This window comes from Macrobrachium nipponense, chromosome 3 (genome assembly GCF_015104395.2).
Source record: "Macrobrachium nipponense isolate FS-2020 chromosome 3, ASM1510439v2, whole genome shotgun sequence".
In the NCBI taxonomy this organism is placed as follows: domain Eukaryota; kingdom Metazoa; phylum Arthropoda; class Malacostraca; order Decapoda; family Palaemonidae; genus Macrobrachium; species Macrobrachium nipponense.
Genome location: NC_087202.1, coordinates 82,375,630 through 82,400,179, shown reverse-complemented (window position 1 = coordinate 82,400,179; position 24,550 = coordinate 82,375,630). Strand labels below are relative to the sequence as shown.

Genomic DNA, 24,550 nt, shown 5'->3' with positions numbered 1-24,550 from the left:
CCTCTTTTAGTTCGCAAATATGAATAGCTTTTGGTGCTCATGCTTCTGAGAGTGAAAGCTGACGATATGTCTTCATCGCGCCATTGACTGACAAGCTTATTAGTTATGAGAGCATTATCTGTGTTGTACTTAGCACAGGTTGAAATAACTTGTTTATTTATGTTAATGTTAACTTAGGTTCTGTCACTTCCATTTCCAAATTAACCAGTTTCAGTTCTTGATCGGTCTTTTCCAAATGCTCTATTTTTTTCTAGCTCTTCCACTTCCTCTACTTGTTAATTGTATTTTGTTCAGAACTCTCTTCAGGCTGTGCAATAATTTCTTGAACAGAGACTTCTGGAGAAGAGCACGCTTCCAGTAAACATCGTCTGCGCATTTGCAAGCATGCATCCATTTCTTCTTCGTTTTTTTCTTCTTTTTGGAACTAAAATATCGAATACCCTAATTAATGGTCATTTTGCTATTACTATGACATCCAAAATACAGCAAAAATGGAAGGCATGCTGCTGGGAAGTTAATAAACGTGACAGAGACCAAGTAAGACTACCTCTAGTCAGGTCAAACCTCGGCCACCGTCTCCGAAACCTAACGTCACGAAAGCTCCGCCCACATGCGCGTAGCTCACTGATGAGCCGACCTCTCCGAGTATATTTAAAGGACCTTGGTAGTGACGACATCTGTACGTCCTGTCCGAGAGCTCACGAAGTCAGAAGTATTGGCCCCTCGTTGGCGTTTCGTAAGAACTTCTCCGTGGCGCAGGTCCTGAAGGCAGGGGTCTGGTCTAACCAGACTACCTTTACGTCCTTTTACCTTCGGGATATTGCCCACAGGTCCTTGGATACCTTTTCCTTGGGACCCGTGGTGGCTGCTCAACAAGTTGTGTAGCTAACCCAGACCCTCGCAGGCTGAAACAGCATCGAGTCCTGGTGTGACTGTGTGGATGGATGTGTGAGTGAGTGAGTGACTGGCTCCCTCTTCCCATCTTTTCCTCCTCCTCTACCTGTGGGCAGAGGGCCACGGTCGTCACTACGCTGGATGAGGACGAGATGCAGGTGAGCTATATGACAGAGCCCCATCCTATCCCTTTCACTAGGGATAGGAGCAGTATATCCACCACTTCCTCCTACAAGGGGGGGGGAAGTGGATGCCTACAAGAGTCAAACCCATGACTTTATATTTGCTCCTGTACAGGAACAAGTTCTTACATTGCTGGTACGAAGAGATACGCTTGCCTCTCTCTTAGTACTCGGTTCCGGCAGAGGTCTGACCATTGATCCTGCGGTGCACACCCCGATCAATCGGACAGAGGCTTGGATCCTCCCTCGCTCTTACGACCAGGGAGACTTCCAATTGGTTGGGCGAACACCAGTCTGTTCACAAAAGACTCAGATTCCTCCCCCACCAAGAAGTGAGTCTTCCTATTGTAAAAGGACCGAAGGAAAAAAAAGAAAAAAAAAAAAAAAAAAAAAAAAAAAAAAAAAAAAAAAAAAAAAAAAAAAAAAAAAAAAAAAAAAAAAAAAAAGGGGTTTGTATGCCGTGTCGGAACAAATGACAATTTGTCCAAAATTGCATTTTCATACAATCAACTTACCTGTCAGATATATACATAGCTAAGACTCCGTCGTCCCCGACAGAAATTCAAATTTCGCGCCACTCGCTACAGGTAGGTCAGGTGATCTACCGGCCTGCCCTGGGTGGCAGGACTAGGAACCATCCCCGTTTTCTATCATATTTTCTCTGTCGCCGGTGGTATCAACATTGTTGTTATTACCTCCTGACTTAGATTCATTTTTCAACATTTGATCAACGTTTTTCGGCTTTTTGGTGACGTATTTGGATCGTGTTTTGGCATTCGCTACTGTGGACTGTGTTTGGAATAACTCTTTTGGATTTTTCTCAGTATGTCTGATTCTAATGTGAGTGTGAGAATGTGTGTGAATGTAGGCTGCAGGGTGAGGATACCGAAAGCTTCGGTTGATCCTCACACTGTATGCCGTAAATGTAAGGGGGGGTTTTCAGTGTTCTGCTATTAACACTTGTAAGGAATGCGAGGGTTGAATGCAGAGAGTGGAAGACTTTGACTTCTTATTTGAAGAAGTTAGAGAGGGATAGAGTTAGACGACTAAAAGGTGTGAGTTCAAGGCCTATTGAGCCTTTCACTGGATAATTCTAACCCTACTACTGTAGATTCTCCCTATAGATCTCATTCTCAGAGTGTCTTTTTCGGATTCGGCATCGGAAATCGCCAATCTGAAAGCGACTATTAGAGACATGAAGTCCAAGATGGCTGACTCGAAAGGAATAAGCTAGTGATAGTGAACATTTTAGTGAAGTGAGTCCTATCAGTGTTGTGGAGGGGGCGTTTGATCGTCCCTGCGGCGCTCCCAGGCCTAGACCTCTTCCAAGCTCCCGATGCCCAGAGGAGAAGAAAAGTCGAAAGCCTTAAGGAGGTCGTGGGGAATCCCCAACGGTCAGACGTCCCTTCCAGCTAGCTCTGCTTCATGGCAGCCAGTCAAGGGCGCTATAGGAAAAGCGTCCTTCGCGAGTGTTTCTCGTCCTCTCCCTCCCTCCCTCACCTACCAAACGAGGGTGGAAGGAGTCGAACTTATCGAGACCGTGCTGAAGCGTCATATGAAGCAAGACATTGATTCGAGTCCAGAGCGCTTCTCGATGACGCCCCGTCTGCTATTAAGAAGGCGAAGGTGGCGTCAGCGTCACCTGACGCTTATGAGAAGTACCCCATCATGCTTCTTCCCCGAGTGATGACGAGAGGCGTCATGCACTAGACGTGGGAGAAGCGTCAAGAAAGATAATTATGGCAGTTTCAGGAACAACTGTCATCTCTTGTGGAGTTTTAGCGCCCCGTCGGAAGGACGTGACGCTTCCAATTAAGAAGTCTCGTCCTCTCTCACCTGCTCGAAGAGAGAGTTGTAAGACAAGAAAACGAAAGACGTCTTTTAGAAGTGAAGCGTCATTTCAAGCGAATCTGAGACGTGACGCTCCATCCAAGATTGTGACGCCGAGTAGGACGCCCTTAGAGAGCGGAGCGTCTTCCAGACGCGAAGCGTCATCAAGACGTCAACAAGAAGACGTCATACATGACGCTCGGAGAGCGGGAAGCGTCATACAAGACGTCTTCTACAGTGCAAGAGAAGCCGCAGGTTGTGACGCCTTCCAAGTCTATCAAAACGGGAAAAAGGAAAGAGTTTCATTCCCTTAGCCCCTCTCCTATCAGGAGTTTGTCTCCTCCAGAAGAGGAAAGTTCAGAAAGGAGAACGGAAACTCAGATATATCCCGAGTTGGAGGAAAACTCGGATGATGACGATCATGGAAGAGAGGGCTTGTCCAACTATAAGGTGTTGACTACCCTGCTTCTTGAGGAATACGGAGACGAGTTGACTCCGGCTGCCTACCTCCTTTTCTCCACGCTCGCTCTTTTCTAGTGCGAAGGCGAAGAAGCCCTCGTCTTTTCTGAAGATGAAGCCCATCGAGCTCGATGAAGCGGGCTTTACACGCCTTAGACTCCTGGATGAAGTCGAAGAAAGACTTAGTCAGGACAGTATTTTGCATGCCTCCAGCAAGGTTAGCTGGGAAAAGAGGCATATGGTACAAGACGGGGGAGAATATGGGTATCGCTCTCCCTTCTACAACAGAGGCAGATTTTTCGACGTTAGTTGACGCTTCAAGGCGTCCAAGTCTCAATTCTGCTCGAATTACATGGAGTATTTCAGAACTGGATCATCTCCTCAAGGGACTCTTCCATGTATTGGAAGTCTTCAACTTCTTGGATTGGTCCCTTGGGGTGATGTCCAAGAAAGCTCATGATTCAGAGGGAATCGAACCTGAAGCCCTGTTATGCATTTTGTCTTGCATCGACAAAGCGGTACAGGATGGATCTTTTGAAGTCTCTTCATTATTTGGAGCAGGTCTTTTAAAGAAAAGGACGGTGTATGGCGCCTTCTTAACAAAGGCAGTCTCGCATGCTCAGAGGGCAGCTCTACTGTATGCACCTCTGTCTGACTATTTGTTCCCTTCTCAGATAGTGAAGGACGTGGCTCACTCTTTAACTGAGAAGGCGACGCAGGATCTTCTGACGCAGTCGGCTAGGAAGAAGAAACCTGCTTTAGTTTCTGACAAGAAAGAACCCAGCACTTCTATGCAGCCCTTTCGAGGTGGTCCGATCTCCAGACCTCCCGCAAGAAGGAAGGCTCCAGAGAAGAGAGGTAGGTCCGCCTTTCGTCCCTTTAAAAAGGGAAAATGAAAAATTTCTCCTCCAAGCACCAGTAGGTGCCAGGCTCCTGCGACGCTCCCAGGCCTAGACCTCTTCCAAGCTCACGAGCTCAGAGGAGAAGGAAAGTCGAAAGCCTTAAGGAGGTTGTGGGGAATCCCCAACGGTCAGACGTCCCTTCAGCTAGCTCTGCTTCGTTGCAGGCGGCTCAAGGGTGCACTATAGAAAAGCGTCCTTCGCGAGGGTTTCTCGTCCTCTCCCTCTCCCTCACCTAAACGAGGGTGGAAGGAATCGAACTTGTCGAGACCGCTGGAGCGTCATATGACGCCTGACATGGATTCTAGTCCAGAGCGTTTCTCAGATGACTCTCCGTCTTTTAGCAAGAAAGCGAAGGGGGCGTCAGCGTCACCTGAAGTGTACGCGGAAGTATCTTTTCCTTCTTCCCCACCGAGTGATGACGAAAGACGTCATGCACTGGACGTGGGAGAAGCGTCAAGAAAAATCATTATAGCAGTTCAAGAGCAACTGTCATCTCGAGTGGGAGTTTTAGCGCAACGTCGGAAGGACGTGACGCTTCCAATTAAGAAGTCTCGTCCTCTCTTACCTGTTCAACGACAAGCGTCATACAGACGGGAAACGGCTAAACGTCTTACAGAAGCGTCTAGTGCGAGAGCGAGAACAGGTGCTTACGAGAGCTTCGTAACGCCAGAGAGACGTACGGACTGTCTTTTAGACAGCGAAGCGTCATTGGAAACGGAGAAAGCATAGGACATGACGGCTACCGTCCAATATTATGACGCCAAGTAGGACGCCTTTGGAGAGCGGAGCGTCTTCCAAGCGCGAAGCGTCATCGAGACGTCAGCAAAAGACGTCATCCATGACGCTTGGCAAACGAGAATCGTCCATTTGTAACGCATGAACGGATCTTCTAAAAAATTAATTCTATGAAAGAAGCCGGAAGCTTATTGACGCCTTCCAAGTTGTCTCCGCAAGAAGAAGAATGTTCGGAAAGGAGAGCGGAGACGCTTTTAGATCCCGAGTTAGAGGAAAACTCGGATGACGAATATAGTGGAAGAGAAGGTCTGTCTAACTAGAAGGTGTTGACTACCCTTCTTCTTGAGGAGTACGGAGACGAGTTGACGCCCAACACCACCGCACTTGCCTACATTCGGAAACAGGGAGGGACGCACTCCTCGTTCCTTTACGAGCTTACGAGAGACCTATTACTTTGGACGTCTCACAGGAACATCTCCCTGATGACAAGGTTCGTACAGGGAGTAAGGAATGTGAGGGCGGACAGGCTCAGCAGGAGGAACCAGGTCCTTCATACAGAATGGACTCTACACGAGGAAGTGTGTCTCGATCTCTGGTCTCTGTGGGGAACTCCTCATGTGGAGTTCTTCGCAACATTCATTTCAAAAAAGGGCTCCCAGTGTTTTGCTCGGTCGTGGAAGATCCAAGAGCACTTATGGTAGATGCCTTCCTGCTAATTGGTCTCAACGATAGAAAGTTTATGCTTTTCCCCCATTCAAAATCCTGGGGTTAGTAATGAAAAAGTTTGTGGCGTCAAAGGAGACGAGGATGACGTTAATAGCCCCCTTTTGGCCGGCCCAGGAATGGTTCACGGAGGTGGTAGAGTGGATCATAGACTTTCCAAGATCCCTACCAGGAAGGACGGATCTTCTCATACAACCGCACTTATCAAAGGTACCATCAAACCTCTCCGCTCTCGCTCTGACTGCCTTTCGACTATCGAAAGACTTGTCAGAGCGAGAGGCTTTTTCTGCGCAAGTAGCAAGCGCGATCGCGAGAGCACGCAGAACCTCCACTACGAAAGTATACAATCGAAGTGGGAGGTATTTAGAAGGAGGTGTAGATCCAAGAAGTTGTCCCTCCTCCACTACCTCTATAGCGGAAATTTGCGGATTTCCTGCTATTCCTGAGAGAAAAATCTCATCTAGCCGTATCCACAATAAAGGGATATAGAAGTATGCTCTCGGCTGTATTCAGGAACAGAGGATTAGATCGGGCAGATAATGAAGATCTCCACGATCTCATAAGGTCTTTTGAGACTTCAAAGTCTAAGGAACCAGTACCTCCGAACTGGAACCTAGACGTTAAGTTTCTAAAGTATCTGTCATGCGGAAAGATTCGAACCTCCTCATCGGGCATCGTTTAGAGACATTACCCGAAAATGCCTATTCCTATTATCTTTAGCTACGGCAAAGAGAATTAGTGAATTGCATGCTCTGCAGGATGAAGTAGGATTCAAGGGAGACTCAGCGATTTGCTCGTTTAAGACCCTGTTTTTAGCGGGGGAAAACGAGAATCTACGAATTCCTGGCCTAAGGTCATTCGAAGTCAAAGGGCATGTCGAGTCTCGCGTAGGCAGAGAAACAGAGAGGTCTCTCTGCCCTGTTAGAGCTCTGAAGTTCTACCTTCAGAGAAAGCATCAAATGGGAGGCTCTAGACAAGGTCTTTGGTGCGCGGTAAAAGACCCCACAAGACTGATGTCCAAGAATGCGCTGGCATTCGTTGTAAGAAAACGTCATTACAGACACTCATAAGGCCTGTCCTGACGGAACAGTTACAAACTGTTGAGAGTAAAAGCTCATGAAGTGAGAGCTATAGCGACGTCTCTCTCGTTTCATAAGAATATGTCGTTAAAAACATATAATGATACGACATTTTGGAGATGCAACTCAGTATTTGCATCTCATTACTTGAAAGACGTGCGTGTGACATATGAGAAGTGTTTTTCTCTAGGTCCTTTCGTATCGGCGGATACGATTCTGGTACGGGAGCCGACACCAATCCTTAAATGTATATACTTTTCTTCTTTTTGGATATGGTCGAGTCTCTTCGAACAATAGAGGACTTAGGCTAGCACGGGCGGCCGTCTATGTTGTTCAGTAAGAGAATTCTTGTCATATCCAATTAGTTGAGTATAATTTTTTTTTGAAAATTATGTATTTGTGGTGCGTAGGTTTGGTTTGAGTTTACGATTGTTGTGACGAGTTCGGGGAGGATAACTCTTAACAATCTGTAGTTCTAACATATGGTTAGGATCAGGTGGTCGGGATTGGTTGTGTGCTCCTTCCTTAATAAGGTGTATTGTCATATAAGTGGATCAGCACCCATTGACAAAGTCCTTTTAGGCTCTGCCGAGTAAGTGGGTAAGACCCCATCGGCAGACCCACAAGAACTCTTGGCCATAGATCATATATCTCGCTAAAGTTTCTTGAGGTGATGCAGACTACTGGGCAAACACCCACGAAGTCTACCACCTATCAGGTAGGAACCAAGGTTTTATTTATACCTACAACATATGTTGTTTACCTGTCTATTCCATATAGAAGCTGTCTCTTACCCTCCACCGAAGGGTGCCAATCAGCTATGTATATATCTGACAGGTAAGTTGATTGTATGAAAATGATATTGTTATGTTACAATAAAGTTTCATACATACTTACCTGGCAGATATATACAATTAAACCCAGGCCCACCCAGCCTCCCCGCAGGAGACAGGTGGAAGAGAGAAAATATGATAGAAAACGGGGTGATGGTTTCCTAGTCCTGCCACCCAGGGCAGGCCGGTAGATCACCTGACCTACCTGTAGCGAGTGGCGCGAAATTTGAATTTCTGTCGGTACGACGGAGTCTTAGCTATGTATATATCTGCCAAGTAAGTATGTATGAAACTTTATTGTAACATAACAATATCATTTTTCCTAACTATACAAACCTGAGGTCCTTTTACACATAGTCCCCCCAACCTCATGCCACCCTCACTCTTGCAGTTTTTGCTTGGGCCAAAAGCAAAAGTGATTTGTTTACCTCCCAGTCGCGCGCGCGCGCCTGTCGGACAAGCAGTTAACTACCGAACCCCTTGTTCGAAAGCTTACGACCTATCCAGCTGCCGCTAGTACCTTCCTATTGTAAAAGGACCTCAGGTTTGTATATTAGAGGAAAAATGCAATTTTGGACAAATTGTCATTTTACACTCTCCTTCCAATAACCCACAACAACAGAAATACCTTTATACATAAACTGGTCCAATTAAACCCAAACAGTAATTAACAGTTTCAAACAATAATTATACACTCCCCCCTGAATTACATTCACATATATTACAAACTCTAGCTCTTCTAACTCTTGTTGAATGTCTTGGAATCGCGTTGCACTCAGCACAGTGCCTGAATCTTCCTCTTCCCCTCATCTTCATGAACAGGAAGCTGTATAAGAAGCTCCTCATCCTCAGCATCAGTAGTTTCCTCACTCAATATCAATCCTTGTGAAGAACACGAACGAAGATCTCTAACATGGCGTGGAACTCCATTGACTTCAACAGCTTGTTCTGACAAAACTCTCGTAACCTTGCCTCTTTCAAATTGCATATTGCATCGCATGTTGGATGGTTTTACCCACACCTCATCACCTGCTTTGTAGGGGCCACTCACTGCCACTTTGTTCATTGAGCATGGATCCACTCCTCGGACCCTCACAGGGTAAGAATACAGCATACTGACAGGGGCAGTCGTTGAGTCGCAGTCATCACGAGGCATCAAATTATACAGATATACAGCCTCTGCAATGCTGCAGCCTTTCCTTTGCAGCAATGACTTTAACAGTTCGATGGCATCTCTCAGCTATACAATTTCCTGATGGAACATAAGCACATCTAAAATTAAGATGCACGCACCACTTTTTTGCAAAGTCAGCAAATAGTTTGCTACGAAAAGCAGGTCATTGTCAGTTAACAGTTCCTCTCCGGCGCTCCTCGTTCATAGAACACTGTCTCAAGTTGCCCGATGATGCTCTCACTGGTCTGAAAATAAGGAGCCGACGCAGCCATGGCAAATCGAGATGGTCCACAATCATGAGAGTAAGATACGGCCGTCCATCATAGTGAGTAATATCCATGCCAACTCTCTGCCACACTCTATCCACTTCCAGACTACCCTTCTGCCACTTCACTGGGCCGGGTCTATTGACTGGCATGCCTCACAGCATTTGACAACAGCCTGTACTTGCCGTCTGGTAACTCCTGGATGGACTTTCTTCACAAAATAGAGAGTTCTTCTCACACCCGGTGACCAGCAGCATGATGGATCTCCTTAATTCCATCACTAATGGCAGGGACAACAGAAGCACACACAAGTTTTGCATCTTGGTGACATGAACCAAGGTCCCTCAGCCAGCGCTGAGGTACACGTGTCAAACTGTCAGCTTTATTATTGGCAGAAGACACAAGTGTAAATAGACAGCTGGAGGTCACACTCTCTATCAGTGACAAGACTATTCCTAGTCTTCTTCTGATGAGCATTTCACTTGCGGCCTTAGTCTTCAATCTGCTTTTTCCTAAAAGTCCATCTGCAAATCCATCTATGCACAGTAGATGAGTCAGTCATTAATTCCACCTTTTGTATCTTCCAAGCCAGTGCAAGATTCAATCCTTTAATGACTGCATCTAGCTCAGCCATATTGATGTGGCAAGAGTCGTCTTTCCGCAGCCAGCTGGCATCTTCCACAATGGAACATTTACTTCCACTGCAACACCAAGCGCAAGAGAACTAGCATCCACCCAGATCTTGAATTTGTCACCGGTGACATTCCACTGTCCTCTCACAGTGTCATCCTTCTTAACCTTCTCCAGAAGTTTCTGCAAACACATTTTGTTGTGTAATCATCATTAATGACGTCGTCCCATCCTTCAGTGACTTGATTGACTCTTCTCTTGATGAATGCTACCGCCACTCGCAGCCATCCACAAACAGGGTAATGGCCTAAACAGTCTACCACAGTATGAGAACACTGCTCGCCGAGTCAATTGTCCCTTGGTGCATCGCCCAGGTCATTGTCCCTTTTCCAAAAAAGACTCCCCTGCTCCCCCCAAACTCTCAGGCCCAATGCTCGAGCCCCTTCAGCAAGTCTTTGGTGTGGCTTACTTACTAGCCCAAAATTTCTCTAAGATGCTCCTCTACACGGCTGGCCTTAACAATATCTTCATTTACAAAGATGTCATCAATATAAGCTGATGTTCCTTTTCTTACAATTGGGTCCTGAAGGAGAACACAGTTTTAAAACAGATTTCATTACCATCGGAGCAATATTCAAGCCAAACCCCAGTCGAGTCAGGCAATACCTCTGGCCTTTGAAATAATACAGTCTGGTATGGCCACAGAGACTCATGGATTCTTATTTGCAGGTAAGCTTTAGCCAAGTCTACTACGATACATTCACTCCTTGCCTGCGCCACTCACGTAGTTTGTCTGAGCACACATCCGAGTCTGCTGTAATGCATCAGTGTACGTATTCAGTTCTCTGAAGTCCAGTACAGGCCGCACCTTCTTTTTATTTGCTGTACAACAGCCATGAGGGGAATAAGCCCCTTAGCTGGTCCATATTTATTCTCATCATAAGGAAGCAGCCAGCCATCATTCACCATCTTTGTAGCTCTGATTCATACAGGTCCTTTGCCTCCTGAGGTACAGAATATGCCTTTACTCCATTCTCCAGGATGCCAGGCTCCTTGCCTTCAGACCATTTCCATGTAGCTGTCCAAACATTTAATCACAGGATCATAAATTGCACTAAAATCACGCTCATCCACCCCCACCTTCACATCAGCAGCTGCAGAAAAAAGTGTCTTCCATTCCAAAACGTACACCACCCTGTGTATCGACAGTGACTCCTCCTAGAGCCCTCACACCATCCATGCCGAGAAGAAATTTAAAACCGAGGGGCATTAGAGTAGTTACGCATACAGAAATGCTGGCAGTAGCTCCATTACTGAGCTGCAAGTGCACGACGCCCATTCCTTCACACACCCATTCTTGCCCACTCACAGTTATCATGCTAACTGCGCACTTGTTCCATGCCTTACAGCATGAGACATGAGCGATGCTTTGAGAACACCCAGTGTCTACTAACACGCAACACTGAAGACCCCTCTACACTCAAACAGTACTTGGCAGCACCTTACTCAGTGGGTTTGGGGAGAGGAGGCTGGCGCTGATGCCTCCTCTCCTTGCTCGTTTCCCGGACAAGCTGATGCAATGTGCCCCATTCCACCACACCGATAGCACTTTACCCTTCTCCGAAATCGACCATTTACTCGGTTGCGAGCAAGACAGTCCCTGGCAAAGTGATTTGGTCCAAGGCATACATGACATTTCTGAACTGTTGGTTCTACTGGCACAGAACCCAAGCTTCCTGTGGCGCCAAAACATGTTTCCACTGAAACAGAAGGAAGGTCATTTTTTCAGAACCGCCCGTGCCCGAGCCAAAATCTGTTCCAGATCGAGGGCCTCCATGCGAGACCCACTCTCAACAGCTGACGAATTCTCTCTGGAAGTCCAGCTACAAAAGCACATGTAAGAGCTTTTTCAGAAATTCTCAAACAGGGATCCGAGTCGACGTAGATCAGCTAAGTAGACATCCGGTGCCTCTCCACTGTGTAACTTCCTACTGACAAAATGTTCATAGGCTACATAGGGATCAACAGCAAACGCAGCTAACAATGCTTCTTTCACCTGGGTAACTGTAAGTACACTGCAAAGGCACCACCTGTAAGCCGCAGAGGAATCACACTGGCCACATCATCAACTTTCCGAAGCTTGCAAACCAGCTCCAACTTCTCCAGCCACTCCATAACAGATTGTGCATTTCTGCCATCATACTCAGGGATCAGTTTCAAGTCGAAGTTACTCTCCATACTGCCTAGATAGCTTGTGGCAGTAAAGAAACACAGACTTGGTTTTTTCTTCTTTACTTAAAAAATGATATATATATAATGAATACAGACACGCAACGATCCTTTGGTGGAGAGGTAATAATGTCCTACAGGGCTTGACTTCAACTAACCACACATACTCCTCACTCTCCAAGAGAACATCTTAAATAATCATTGACAATCAACAACAAGTAATATACAAACTCAACTAGTCATAAACGGTCATTTACACCTCTTCCTTAATAACCCACAACAACAGAAATACCTTTATACATAAACTGTCCAATTAAACCCAAACAGTAATTAACAGTTTCAAACAATAATTATACAACTCACCCGTGAACTTTGTTTGTTCCGACACATTATACAAACCCTTGGTCCTTTACATGAGGAATTACTATTCAGCACCAGCTGGACCAGTTGTGTGATTTACTAACAAGTAAATCACACAAGCAGTAACTGCTTGTCCGATGGTCGGGAGTCCCACCCGACTGGAGGTAAACATATCACTCTGCTTTCGACCACCGTTGGGTGAAGACGTGTGCTCGCCGCTCTGCCCGCCTCTGTCGTGAGATTGGTTTTCTACAAAGCTGGATTACTTCAACCCTTTTCCTAGTAGAATAGTTGTGGAAGTGACTGCACGTACTTTGTAATTATTATTTTGTTTATTGTTTGTGTTTGCATCGCTGATCATGCAGTCCCATGAATCAGAGAAGCCCCCATCCAACTGCAACAGAGTGGGAAGCTGTAAGTGGGGGGCTTTTAGGTCCAATGAGACTGTGGATCCTCATCCCTTATGTTGGAGATGCCAAGGGTGTGAATGCTCTCAGTTTGGTGACCAACAAGTCATCAACTTTCCTTCCTCCTCGTCAGCTCCCGCGGATGGCTCTCACCCCTTCGGGGGACGTGTCCCCCTCCGCCTCTTCGCTTGATTTGTCGAGTGCAGAGGAAGGAGGGCGACATCCCAACCTTGAGTTGTACTCGGGGTCTTTCTGTCCGTACAGGGTGGGATCCTTCCCCTTCTGAGCGGACAGGAACCCCCCTCCCCCCCATTAACCCGACTGTTGCTTCTTTAGGTGTGTCTGCCTCCGCGGGTGGAGATCTCCAGCAGGTGTGGCGATCTTTGAGTCTTCCGGGCACTCTGAGTATTCTGGGGCTGATTCATCATCTGGCTGCAGCCCCGGTCACTCACGGGACGGGGAGGAGATGAGGACAACCACAACCGTGTCGACACCAGGTTATGCCACTCCACCGCACCTGGTTACTCCCAGCATGTGACTAAGGTCACCCCTTCGGCCGCGGTACAAGCTCCGCTGCCATACGTCTCCTGGAGGGAGATGGTACCTCCTCCACCTGGGTTTGCTGTCCTCGCCCCACCCCCTGACTTTGAGTGCCCAAAGAGCTCTCCCCTTTACCGTCCTACTGTAGCTGTCGCCGTACCTGCTGCCTCCGTTCCTGCCTGTGGAAGTGCTGTCGCTCCCGCAGGTCCCTCTGGACAGGTGGAGTTGGGCCGTGTTGCCACCACAACTGCCCCAGCTCCATCCTGGGTGGAGGACTTGTCTGCTCTCCTGAAGAAACTGGTGAAGAAGAAGTCCAGGAAGAAGAGGAAGGTGTTGTCGTCTTCTTCATCTTCATCTTCGTCATCGTCTTCTACCGCCTCTTCCCCTTCGACTTCCAAGGCCCCCCAGCCAAGGAAGAAGAAAGTGGCTTCGCCCCCCTTCAAAGAATTCTTGCTCAGAGACTTCTAAGGGTCTTTCCCGCTCCGGTGGGACAGGTGGGTCTTCCGCTGGTCCTCCCGTTCCTCTGGGAACGGCGCCAATCTCTCCTTCCTCAGGGAGGAAGAAGACGGGGACTGTAGAGGTACCAGCCTCTGCTCCTGGCTTTAGAGGTTCCACCTCCGGACCGGGAACCAAGTCTATGATCACCTATCGGTGATCGTGCAGCCAAGAGCCAGACGTCTGAGCATACTCACCGTCAGGATTCAGGCACGGAGTGGAAGGTTGGCAAGAGTCGCTCAGGTGACTCTTGCCAGACCGGTGATCGCTTTCCCAGAGATCCCCGGTTCCCAAGGTTGACGTGACGGTCCCACCAGACCGTTCACGTGTCGAGGCTGGGAAGAGGTCCCCCTGGTCACCAGGACCAACCTTGGCTGCTTCTGGTACTGTGGCGCATCGTGAGGATGGTGTTCGCTCTCACCGCGTTAGCGGACACTACCAGTCACCCGACTATCGCTCCTACCGGGACCGGACGGCTCGCATGACTGGTAGCAACTCCCCTGACGTACGAGACAGACACTACTGTCCTTGGAGCCGTCCAGTCCCGGTAGGAGTGATAGTCGGGTGACTGGTAGTGTCCGCTAACGCGGTGAGAGCGAATACCATCCTCCCGATGCGCCACAGTACCAGAAGCAGCCAAGGTTGGTCCTGGTGACCAGGGGGACCTCTTCCCAGCCTCGACACGTGAACGGTCTGGTGGGACCGTCACGTCAACCTTGGGAACCGGGGATCTCTGGGAAAGCGATTGTATGAAACTTTATTGTATCATAACAATATCATATTTTCAAAGAGAGCTTCAAGGGCTATTGCTAGACCCAGAAGAGAATCCTCTGATCGAGTGTACCAAACTAAGTGGGTCCAATTCAGAACTTGGTGCAAAGAAGAAGGAATTTCGTCTTCTAAGACCTCTATAGCTCAGTTTGCTAACTTCCTTCTTTTTCTTCGTGAGAATAAGAAGCTTTCTACCCAGACGATTAGGGGTTATAGAGCTATGTTGTCTTCTGTGTTCAGACATCGAGGATTAGACATTTCTAATAATCAAGACCTCTCAGACCGGATTCGTTCCTTTGATACGACCAAGACAAAGGAGTCAAGAACAGTAACTTGGAACCTGGATGTAGTTCTCAAATGGCTGATGTCCGATAGATTCGAACCGATCTCCTCTAGTTCTTTTAGAGATCTGACTAGAAAATTGCAGTACATTGGGGCCATTCATTGTGACTGACACGGTATTGGGTGAGGGGAGAGAAGGATGTATCCCATCCTCACTAACTTTTCTCCTTGATTATGGTTTTTTATTTTTAAGGTTGTCTGAAGATACAGGGAGTTTTTTGAGTATCTTTCAGTCTTTTAATGTCTTGGTGTATTTCTTAACTGGGTGTGGTGATCCCTCATTTATTTTTCATTGTGTTTTTTGGTGATTTGTACTGCGCCCTGAGCAGGGGCATTATAGTCTTGTCCGTTACGGTCACGTCCTCAACGGCAAGTACTTATTATTGTGTCCGGCTCACGGATCCATATATCCTGTCGGTACAATAAAGGCCAGCAGACTACAGAGGCAGTAACCAGTGAGTCTTCGGTCTTTAAAGGTAAGGGACCTATATCTTCGGATAATTCCAACAGTTGTTATTTTAGCTGCCATTGTCCCACCACCTAAATGTGTCAATCAGCTAGATGTAACCACCGGGTAAGTTATATAAGTGAAAATGACATTTTTATAATAATATAAAGTTTCACTTATACTTAGCCGGTGGTTACATAACGAAGCCCGCCCTCCTCCCCTCATATGGACAGGTAGGCATGAAACTTCTGACTTATTGCTGGAATGGTTCCTGGTACCCGGTAGAGGGCGGGAGTAGAGGGATCACCTGTCAAACCATTAGCGCTACCGCGAATTTCAAATTCTGCCGCGACGTCAGGAGACGACAGCTAGATGTAACCACCGAGTAAGTATAAGTGAAACTTTATATTATTATAAAAATGTCATTTTCCAGCCTTTGCTGTAAGTAATTCCTAATGTAAAGGACCTCAGGTTTGTATAGTTAAGAAAAATACAATTTACTTTTGAAAACTGTGATATCACAGAAGGCCACACCACAGTGGCTATAGCACAGTCAATAGCCACAGAGTAAACTTAGAATGGTTGCCTACCAAGGTTAAAGAGTCTTCTACCTGCTGGTTTGATTTTGTAGTGTACTTTTCCTAGAAGAGTGCCTCCCAAGGCAAGATATGTGACAGGCCAATTCAGAATGTGATTTCTCTCCACTGTCACTAGACTCATTAGATTATCCTTTTCGTCCTCATCCCCTCTTCTTCATTAAGCCAGTTAGCACATGAGTCTTATTGAGCCAATAACATTTGTATTATGTTCAGTTAGTGTGCCTGGCCGAATGGAGATTATTTTTGCTCTGCACATTTATCTGCACTATGTGGTGCTTATTTGACTTTTGTTATATATATAGTACATTTATCTACCCATTTGCATGATGTAGATATGGGAGCGCAGATAAGCGAGGGATTACTGCACTGTGATTTTTAGCGAGTTATGAAAAGGGTTGTGATTGGCATAATGTGTACAGTATTTTATGGAGCCGGTGTATGTTATGATTTTTCTTAATGGGTTCTTTTGTATGGTCTCGTTTATAGAATGGTTACTCCCCGTAGAGGGAGTAGTGCCATTAGTGGACCTCGTGCACTGCACTTTAGGTTCTTTGTAGCGTCCCTTTGGCTCCTAGAAGCAATCCCTTTCATTCCGCATACTGTAAATCAATTTATATTCTTTCTTCCATCTTACTTATCACCCTCCTCTAACAATTGCTTCATAATACAACTAGGTAGTAGTACAGGGTTTTCCTCCTGTTACACTTTGCAGACGTCTTGCTCTCAATTTTCCTGGCAGTACTGAATGGCCTCATAGGTCTCAGCACTTATCTATCTATCTATAGAATTGATGTTACGTTTTTATTAACCTTTACATAGAATTGGTATTACACATTCAGGAACCTTTTACATTTTAGTCCTTACACAGATATCCACTGTCTTGAACTTACTCTGGTCATTACCTCTTGTTTAGAACAATCCTTCAGGCCAAATGTACAAGTCTAGAGATTTTTAATTTGTTTAGTAATATGTATAACTTTGGAATAGACTAATAAGTTAAAAGGTATGTTACATTTTGCATATTCTTTTTAACAGGGGCATGGGTACAACTTTAGAGTAATATAAAGGAAAGTAAGTGAATATATCTCAAAACATGGCGACAGCTGGACCAAGCAGCAGTAATGACAGCCGGAGCGAGAGTAGTAACAATGCCTCAGGTGGAGCAGAGGGAGGAGAAGACACAACAGATAACTCAAACTTTGAATGCAATATCTGTCTAGACACTGCAAAGGATGCTGTTATATCTATGTGTGGTCACCTGTTCTGGTAAGTAAGATTTTTTGAGTGTTTAATAATGTGATTCAGTGATTGATTGATTTGCTTATTTTCATGTAGTTTGGTCTCCTTATTCATGGAAAAACCTCGAAAGGCCAGAGTTTTGTATAAGTGACTTACCTAGTAATTACACAGCTATAGTTTCCACATAACGGCAGCCTAAATTCAAATTTTGGTGGTAGCGCTTCAATTGCTCAGTGTAGGTATACAGTTCTGACCCTTAATGGCAATTATTAGGAATGACTTAGCTAATCACCTCATTCTGTTTCCTGCCACTCTTAACTAATCATCGATAGCTGACAGCAGTGTTCATATTTTCCTGTTTTTCTGATCTAGTCTGTTGGCTCCTGCAACGGCTACTTACTATTCTGACTGCAATTCGAGGGAGAACAATCATAACTAATTAGATATGAGAAAAGAGAGAGGGTTGTCGGCTGAAGACCAAATACAAGTTAAGGGTAAAGTCGTAAGGAAACTCCAAGAGTTGAATTTACAGGGGAATGTATTTACACCTTAACGTTAATCTACTGATTTCAAGGTGCCAATAAGGATGCTAATGACCCCCACATTATGGAGGAGTGATGTAGTGGTTGCATTTGACAACATTCTCAAGAGAGAGAGAGAGAGAGAGAGAGAGAGAGATTGGTTGGTTGTTGTCTCATTTGGTTGTTTGTGAGGCAAGGAAGGTTTGGATGTCTTTCTGTATTTGCTATGTAGGCAGTCCCCGGTTATTGGCGGATTGGTTATCGGCGATCCAGTTTTATGGCACTCGTTAACGCCATAAAATCGGCAATTTATGGCTCCGTAAGAGGCAGAGTTTCTGTTATCGGCACCATGAGGTGTCTTATGGCGCGTCATAAGGCCTTATGGCGCCATAATGGTGCTTATGGCGCTGATAACCAGTTAACAGTGCCATAAGCGCCATTATGGCATCATAAATCACTGAGTTTCGGTTAATGGTTGTCTTCGCTTATCAGTATCCCCTTAGGAACAGAAACCCAGCCAATAACTGATGATTGCTTGTATTGTGTTTTATGTTTATTTGTTGCTGTTAAGATAGTATGGAGAAGGTTTGAGTCTGTGGTTTTCCGTTTTTTGAGAGAGAGAGAGAGAGAAGAGAGAGAGAGAGAGAGAGAGAGAGAGAGAGAGAGAGAGAGAGAATGGTGTATGGGTAGTTAAGGAGTGAATTGCTTGTTGGTTTGCAGTTGGGTTCATCTGCAAACTCAGTCGTGGAGCCTTGAGGGAGTCAGAAGGCAGCAGTCTGTATTTGGCAGTTTTTGGGACAGTCAGTCTGGTTAGAGGTAGTGAGTTGCTATTGTATGTTTTCTGGATTGTTTTGATATTGTGTAATTAAGTTTGTTGTGCTTGTGTCTGTCTGAAGGTTGTTGAGCTTGCGAGTTTCTGTTGTGTTTGACTTGTGAGTTGTTGTGAATGCTTGATGTTCATTGGAGTTTGTTTGTGACATTTACATTAATTGCTTCATCCAGAATTCTAAAAACCGATATTTTATGCATGCAACTTACGAAGTAGTTACATAGCTGTAGTTTCTAGAACCGTCGGCAGCTAGATTTTTTAAATTCGCGGAAGCGCTAGTTTGTTTTGGTCAGGTGATACCCCCCGCCCTCTATTGGGGGAGTGAGGAACCAACACCTTCTGAAAGTCAGTTGTTTCTGCTGGCTGGTACTGTCAACACAGTTTTAATAGCAGCAGAATTTATGGAATTCTTTGCTGTCGCTCATTGTTGGAGTTATTTGGTGAAGTACTCTGAATGTTGGAAGTTTTGTTTTCGGTGATAGCTATTTAGGAATTGAAATAGTTTTAAATATTTTTGCACCGAAATTCACTAGTTTTATTGTAGAGTCTTACCGAACAATTATACAGCCGTGATTTCCACGAGCGGCAGGAGACTAAATTCAAATTTAGCGCGTATGCGTCGCCAACACTGGTGGTGATGATGTCATCTCCCTCCACTCGCTGGAGAACCTGGTACAACTGCCCAGGTGAATCCAATTCTTTTCCTGCCGGCGTCCGGTGAACATCGGTGGTTCGTGCGGTTGGATGACTTTGCTTCGCTTTTTTCTTGTGGATTTGATCTTCGGAATTGGTGAAGTACTCTTTTTTGGCGTTGTTGTTATTTTGCTTATTATTTAGGCGTTGCCATGTCGGATTCCAGTCCGTCGGGAGTTAGGTTTTGCATCTCAGGATGTAAAACTAGATTATCCAAGTTAGAGTATGATTCTCACACTAAATGTGTTAAGTGTAGGGGACAGGTTTGTTCAGCAGATCGAACATGTAACGAGTGTAGTGATTGGACTGATTCTCAATGGAAATTTTTTAGTTCATACTCGGAGAAATTAGCTAAAAACAGAATTAGAAAAGCAGCGCTTAGGGAAAGTAAGCTTAGCTCTGCTTCGTCTTGCGATGCATCTGTTCCTTCTGTTTCTCCTCAAATTGTTATGTCCCCTTTAACTACACCTCCTATTCCTCCTACTAATCCCACTTCTCCGGCTTCCCGTGTAGTTTCTTCCGACACCATTGCCAGTCTGGAATCGAGGTTAGATCAGAAATTTTTGGTACTAGCGAATACGGTTTTGCAACTTGGTAATTCGGTTAAGACGTTTTTGAAGAAAGCGGCTTCAGGTAAGAGTGAAGTTGAGGGTGCGTCTGTCTGTCCTGACACGTCTCCTAGACAAAGGTCACTGTCCAGCTCCCCCGCACCGGGGAGAAGACATACCGGAAGTCCAAGGGAGTCGATCGGGATTTGCCCACAGACAGGCGCCTCTCTTGTTGAGCCTGTTGTGCCTCAACAGGGCTCGGTTAAGCGTTGGAAAGGTGTTGCGGTTAGATGCCTTTCGAATGATTCAAGCGATTCGTCTCCGGTCGCGCGGCGCTCTTGGCGAGATTCGCCCGTTTCGCGTCCCTTAAAGAGGCGTTCAGGCGCTGATTCTTCGCCTCCTCCAGTCAAGCGGTATAAGGAGCCTGAGAGTAGGGTTGCGCCTCGGCCGTTAGCGGCTCGTTCGTCGCCTCAATCTGTGCCTTTTTCGGCTCCCTCTACTAGTAGAGATTGTGGTTTTAGCGCTGTAGCTAGCAGTTCTAAGGGTGTTTCTTTAGGCGCTTTCTCGTCTGTTACGCCTGATGCGCCTGTTTCGCCTCGAATTTCGGCGGCTCCGAGCGAGCGCAAGTAGTTTTTCCGCCTCCTGCTGACATTTAGGCTCTTCCAAGCCTACGTTAACTGTTTTTGATTCGTCTGGCGCCTTTGCGCAAGCATTAGAGATGTTAACCAACTGGATGAATGAGTCCAAGGGTGGTTCGAAACCTTCAGATCCGATTGTAGTCCCGTCTACTTCTTCGGCGGTATCGGAGAATGAGGAAGAAGTAGAGGAGGAGGATTCACATCACCTCTCGTGTTATTCACGTCTCCTTAGATTTCTTCTGGTATCTTATCCAGATTATTTTGAGAAAGCGGCTCCGCGCTCCCCAACTTCGACTTTTTTGATGAGGAGGAAAACTTCAGACCCTCTCCTCCCAAAACTTGTTCTATCTAAAGCGGTTAGACATTCGTTGAAAGAGACGGAGAAATGGATGTCTATGAAAAAGAGACTTGGGAAGGCGCTTTTTGCTTACCCTCCCTCTAAGTTGCTTCGTAAGAGGTATAGGTTTTTATGTAACTGGGGAAAGCTCCTTCTCTGGGAGTTTCTGCCTCCTCCCAGGGAGACTTCTCCAGTTTAATCGACTCCTTCTAGAAGATCTGCTTTTTCGAAATGTTTTCTTTACAGCGCCTGAGTTGGACCACGTTGTAAAGAATCAATTTAAACTTTTGGAAGTCTTTAGCTTCCTTGATTGGACTATTGGCGCTTTAGCGGCCAAGATCGAAGACTGTCCTTCTCTTTCTCAGGAGTTAGCGGAGGATTGGATTGGTGTTCTGTCCTGTGCGGACAAATCCATTAGAGATGGATGTGATGAGTTAGCTTCGCTCATCGCCTTTGGTACCCTTAAGAAAAGGCAACTTTGGTGCTCCTTTGCTTCTAAAAGGGTTACTTCCCAACAGAAGTCTGCTCTCTTGTTTGCTCCTTTTGTGAAAGATAACCTCTTTCCAGACGATGTAGTGTTGTCAATTTCGTCGGCGCTAGATAAGAAATCTACTTCGGATTTACTGGCACAGTCTACTAGAGACCTAAAGCTCCTTTGGAGACTGTTCCTTCGGTTTCTCCTCTGGCCCAAGCGCCTTTTCGAGGGAGAAAACCCAAGCGCTTCTTTCGGCCGAAGTCGAATTTGCGACCTCAGTCTAAGACCTCGGCCAAGGTTAACAAACCTTCCAAATGAAAGCTCGGTTCTTCATGCACCAGTGGGAGCCAGGCTGGCTCTGTTTTGGGAGGAATGGGAAAACAGAGGAGCAGAAGCCTGGGTAGTGCAAGTAGTCAAGTTCGGCTATCGTATTCCTCTCGTTTCACCTCCCTCGCTCTCACCTGTGCCAATTCCATTCCAGGCATACTCTCCGGGCTCAGACAAATTTCTGGCGTTAGCCGCAGCAGTGGAAGCGCTTGTTCGCAAAGAAGTGATAGAACAGATAGAAGGGGATTTTCCTCCAGGCTTTTACAATCTCCTTTTTGTAGTTCCCAAGTCATCAGGGGGCTGGAGGCCGGTTTTGCATGTGAGCGCCTGAACTTGCATGTCCAGAAAACAAAATTTCATATGGAGACCACTCGTCGGTGGGGCTGGAGTCCATCAGACAGGGGGATTGGATGGTTTCTCTGGACATGCACTACGCTTATTTTCACATTCCGATACATCGCGAATCTCGGAAGTACCTGAGGTTCATGTTTGAAGGCAAGGTGTTTCAGTTTCGAGCGCTTTGCTTCGGACTGGCGACCGCTCCTCCAAGTTTTCACCAGGGTTCTATCCCCGATAGGAAGCTGGCTACACATATTAGGAGTAAGAATCTCCCTCTATCTGGACGATTGGCTTCTCTGGTCGGAATCAGAGAGTCGGTGCATGAAGGACCTTGGAACAACTCTGGATCTTGCCAGAAAGTTAGGAATTCTGGTCAACAAACAGAAGTCCCAGTTGGTTCCATCTCAGAGCATCCTTTATTTGGGGATGACTCTGTATGCTCAAGTTTTTCGGGCTTTTCTGTCCCCGAAGAGGGTCCAAGGCTGTCTGGAGACAGTTCAGGAGTTCTTGGACAAAAAGGTAAGTTCTGCCAATCAGTGGATGAGGCTCCTGGGCAAATTGACGTCAGTGGAGCAATTTGTGACGTTGGGAAGACTGCACATGAGACCTCTGCAGTTTTTCCTGAGAGCCTCTTGGTGCAGGAAGACGCAACCAGACTCGATTACCTTTCCTGTCACAGATCAAATAAAAGAGGACCTAAGGTGGTGGCTCTCTCGGGCAAGGTTGGAAGAAGGGTTAGATTTACGACCCATCCTCCCGAACCTACAGTTCTTTTCCGACGCATTGGACACAGGTTGGGGAGCCCTGCTGGGAAATCAACGGACTTCAGGAGCTTGGTCGGAGAAGGAGAAGAAGTTCCACATAAATGTAAAGGAACTTTTAGCAATTTTCCTGGGGCTCAGACAGTTTCGGAACTTAGTAGAAGGTCAGGTAGTGGCAGTGCATTCCGACAACTCCACGGCTCTCTCTTACGTGCGGAAACAGGGGGGGACTCAGTCTTTCTCTCTATACGAAGTAGCCAAGGATCTCCTCCTGTGGTCAAACGAAGCGAAGGTTTCAGCTAGTCCCAAGATTTTGTTCCGGGAAGATGAACGTCCTGGCGGACGAGCTAAGTCGTCAACAGCAAGTGTTACCTCTGGAGTGGACTTTGGACACAAGATTTGTCAGAAACTTTGGCGCCTTTGGGGACGACCGTCCATAGACCTGTTCGCGACATCAAGGAACAACCGTCTTCCTCTCTTTTGTTCTCCAGTTCCAGATCCTGTTGGATTGGTCGGGTCTGGAAGCTTATGCATTCCCTCCGTTCGGTCTAATAAGAGAGGTGCTGAACAAGTTCATGTCGCACAGCAATGTTAACACTAACGTTAATCGCTCCCTTTTGGCCCAGGAAAGGAGTGGTTCCCGGACCTTCTCCAGTTGTTAGTAGACTTCCCTAGACTTCTTCCTCCAGAGAAGTGCTTCTCAAACAACCTCACTTCAAGAGGTTCCACCAAAACTTGTCCGCTCTAGCTCTGACGGATTCAGACTGTCCGGAATCTTGTCAGAGCGAAAGGGTTTTCAAGAAGAGCTGCAGAAGTTATCGCTCGTTGTAGGAGAGAGTCTTCTAACAAACTCTATCAAGGGAAGTGGAGAATCTTCAGAGAGTGGTGTAGAAGTGCTAAAGTCTCTACTTCTGCGACCTCTTTAACGGAAATAGCAGATTTTCTTCTATTTCTTAGGAACTCTAAGAAACTGGCTCCTTCGACGATCAGAGATATAGAGCCATGCTTTCTTCAGTTTTTTCGACATCGGGGTTTGGATATTTCCTCCAATACAGATCTGTCGGACCTCATTAGGTCTTTCGAAACCACTAAGCTCCCGCAGGATACAGTGGCTTGGAACTTAGATGTGGTGCTTAAGTTCCTCATGGGGCCACCGTTTGAGCCTTTGAAGTCGGCTTCACTCAGGAACTTGACTAAGAAGGCACTTTGTCTTATTGCACTAGCTTCTGCTAAGCGTGTCAGCGAATTGCACGCTATAGACAAAAGAGTCGGTTTCTCTCAAGGCAATGCTGTAGTTTTCGGTTATCTTTGACCTTTCTAGCCGCCAAAAACGAGATCCATCTAATCCTTGGCCGAGGAGTTTTGTGGTAAGGAACTTATCTGATTTGGTTGGACATGAGGAGGAAGAAAGGCTCTTATGTCCAGTCAGGGCTATTAAGCAGTATCTGCTTGCCACTAAGGGTATTAGAGGACAATCTTCTAAGCTCTGGACCTCGGTTCAAAATCCCTCTCGTCCTCTTTCTAAGAATGCTATTTCGTTCTTTATTAGAGAGCTTATCAAGGAAGCTCACTCGCAGTCTGAGAACGACAATCTTTCCGTTCTGAGAGTTAAGCTCATGAGGTTTAGAGCAGTGGCAACTTCTTTAGCATTTAGAAAGAATTTATCTAGCTTCGATTCTTCAGAGCACGTTCTGGAGATCGAATTCGGTATTTGCGAGTCATTATCTCAAAGAGATAGAAACGGTTTTCGAGAATTGTAAAACGTTAGGTCCGGTGGCGGTTTCTGGCATGGTGTTGGGAGAAACGGCACAGGGGTCGTCACCTCTATGCTAACTTTTCACTTTCAAATAGGTTGTCGAGTTCAAGGGAAGCTGGGGGTACTGAGTACCTGGGATACTCACCAGTCTGTTAGGTCAGATTTTATAATGGTTGGGGTATATATGTT

The 24,550-nt window shown here is 46.2% G+C and overlaps 1 long non-coding RNA gene across 1 annotated transcript in view; it reads left to right on the top strand.

The window, feature by feature from the left end:
- LOC135221860 (uncharacterized) overlaps positions 1–17,074 on the top strand; it is a 60,318-nt gene extending 43,244 nt beyond the window's left edge. The window contains exon 2 of the long non-coding RNA XR_010316109.1: positions 16,934–17,074. This is a non-coding gene — a long non-coding RNA (uncharacterized LOC135221860). The remainder of the gene's footprint in view (positions 1–16,933) is intronic.
- The last annotated feature ends 7,476 nt before the right edge of the window (positions 17,075–24,550 follow it).